Here is a 2,683-nt window from a genome sequence, read left to right as displayed (position 1 = left end):
GCGACAGCCGCCACCTGACAACAACCGCCAATCCCATTGGAAGACGGGACCACGGCAACGCCAAAGGAACCGTCACTGCTATTGGCCTGAAGGAGCCGGCCAGCCAATCAGACGCTCGGCGCAGCCGACGCATGCGCCGAGCAGGGCTTTGCTTTGAAACGCCGCGGGGGCGGGGAAAGCGCTGCGGATCACGCAGAGCGCATGCGCAGCCGTGGACGCATTCCCCCGCCTGCATGCTGGTCTGCGCATGCGCACGCCGGAGGCTAAGCCCCGCCTCCAGGGCGTGGCCTCAGCCGGAGGGAGGGGCGAGCTCTGAGGGGCCGGGGGGCCGGGGCGGCAGCAGCAGCTCCGGTGTCTGTTTGGGTAGTGGCTTCCCGGCCCCGGCCCGGCGGGGTAAGGGGCGAAACATGGACGCGGCTGCCTGGTCACCGGCGGCGGGGGCCGAGCAGCTCCCTGGCCCGCTGCCGCCAGAGTCGCTCCATAGCTCGGGATAGAGACAGCCTCCCTTTCCAACGGAAATAACGGCTGCTTTCTTCCCGGAAAGCGGCGAGAGCTGTTGGGTTCGTCGCTGTGCCTCTGACAAAGGCAGATAAAAGGAGGAGAGCCGGTGGCTTTCCTCCTCCCGCTGCCAGCGCCGCGCAGGCCTCGGTTCGCAGCGCTGCCGCCCGGCCCTGCGGTTTCTCGGCTGCCGGAGGCGCGCAGGGCCGACCCGGCACCCGGGGGCGACCCGGCACCCGGGGGCTCCCCGCTCTCGGTGTCCTGGCCTGCCCGGGCCCTCGCTGCCGCTTCGGTGGGTCGCGTAGTGCCACTGCAACGTGCCGTCTTGCGGTGCGTCTGGGGAATACCGGCAGGTTAACGGGGCAGACGCGCCTCTCCCGCCCCTCGGGTTTCTCGGGAACAAAGGCTAATGCCATTAGGCTGCCCAGCCATCCGTTTAGCAGCCCTGCCTTCCTCCACCCCGTAAATTTTGAACTTGTTGTCCAAGTGTAGCCAAAATTTAGCAGAGAAACTGAAGTTTCAGAGCGAGCTACGTTACTAGAGATTTTGTGAAATGAAGGAAGGAAGGTGACGCAGAACCGAGCCATTACACGCGCCGATGAAGGACATCAAAGGAAGAGGAGGCAGAGAAGTAGCGTTAGGAAAAGCATGTTAACGAACCGTGGTTAATGATAGGAGTGAAGTTAAGAGATAATAGCCGCAAAATCTGAGCTGGCCGTGAAATAGCCTGGTTTAACTGCACGTTAGTGTATTTGAGATTTGTTAAAGACATGATTTAATCACCTTTCTAATTGCAAATACTCTGCTTTGGATGTCATACCTCTACGTCTGATCATAAATGTTAGAAATTAAAACAGTTTTAGATCGACAGGTCTATTTGTGCAGAATATCAAAGGGCAGTTCTCGATAGAAGGCTACTAAATAGCAAACTACCATTTTTACTAAAAATAGCAAGCTAGTCTTGTCCTACTACTGACAATTTCAAAATACAGACTGAGAGCTATCACCGCCTTAGTCATCTTAAGTAAATGATCCTGACAAATGTCCTGGTTCTTCAGTGAAAACCTTTATCTTGATAGAAGGTGACATTTAGATTTGTACCTTCTGTTGCAGAGAAAGTCTGAAAGTGGCCACACAGCCTTCCTCTGAGTGGAGAGCAATTCTGAAATTGTGAGTGGATTTTTAAGCTTTTGCAGGAATTTGTCCGATGTTTTATATTAACATCTACAAAGCACTTCATTTAAAAAAAAAATTGCTCTGCCTTGAAACTGGCATTGCTATTTGCAAAGTGGGGTTTTTTTAATTCTTCAGCTCCTTTCCTGCAGCAATATTTTGAAATGCTCGTGTTCCAGCTGTGTTCCAGTGTGATATCAATGAACGATCTAAAGTTGTACAGGAAGCCTTCATTTTCAGTGGGGAAACTGATAGAAATGGTTTGCCAATTTTTTTAAAAAGCTAATTGATTGTTTCATTATTGAAAGATTTCACTTTCAATAATGAACCATCTATCAGTAAATATATACCTACTTTTACGGGTTATTTTGTATATTTATAATTTTTAAATGCTTTGGAACCTGGAAGGTGAGATATATCAGTGTGAAATATTAAGTGTCGATGGATTGAAATATCTATCAGTAACAATAAAAAGAAGGTTACAATTTCAGTCAGATGAAAAGATAAAGCTTTTTTTTTTTTTTTTTTTTTGCTTTTCTCCCACCTCAAAGTTTTAAAGTCCTTGGAAGGGGAGACTTTATAAATCAGTTGGAGGAGATTAACTGCTTATGGTTGTGTAGCAGTTTTCCCTTGATAACAGTGCTTAACAGTGTCTCTCTCCGTGTCTTTTTCTGTGCACAGTTCTCCCCTCGTTCCATTAGGTGGAGCTTTGTGATTAAGACTGCGGAAGAAACTTGCTTCGAAGTGCAAAATAATTCACCATGGAATGGCTGGGGGAGGAAGCGAACGAAGCCTGCTTTGCTTAGAGGTATCAGTGTCCTGTACGCAAGCTCGATACACAAAAAGCTGAATCAAGACCCTCACACACACGGAAAATAACTTGAAAAATCGATTCTGTCAAACGGAGCGCTGCTCTAATCTGCTGTTATCATAGTCAAGTTCCAAACCTAAAATACCTTAGGTTATAAATTAAATGTCAAATATAATTAATTTGGCACTCGAAACATGAAGT

This window comes from Pelecanus crispus, chromosome 2 (genome assembly GCF_030463565.1).
Source record: "Pelecanus crispus isolate bPelCri1 chromosome 2, bPelCri1.pri, whole genome shotgun sequence".
In the NCBI taxonomy this organism is placed as follows: Eukaryota; Metazoa; Chordata; class Aves; order Pelecaniformes; family Pelecanidae; genus Pelecanus; species Pelecanus crispus.
The sequence above is the reverse complement of the archived record's forward strand: the minus strand, read 5'-3'. Positions refer to the sequence as shown.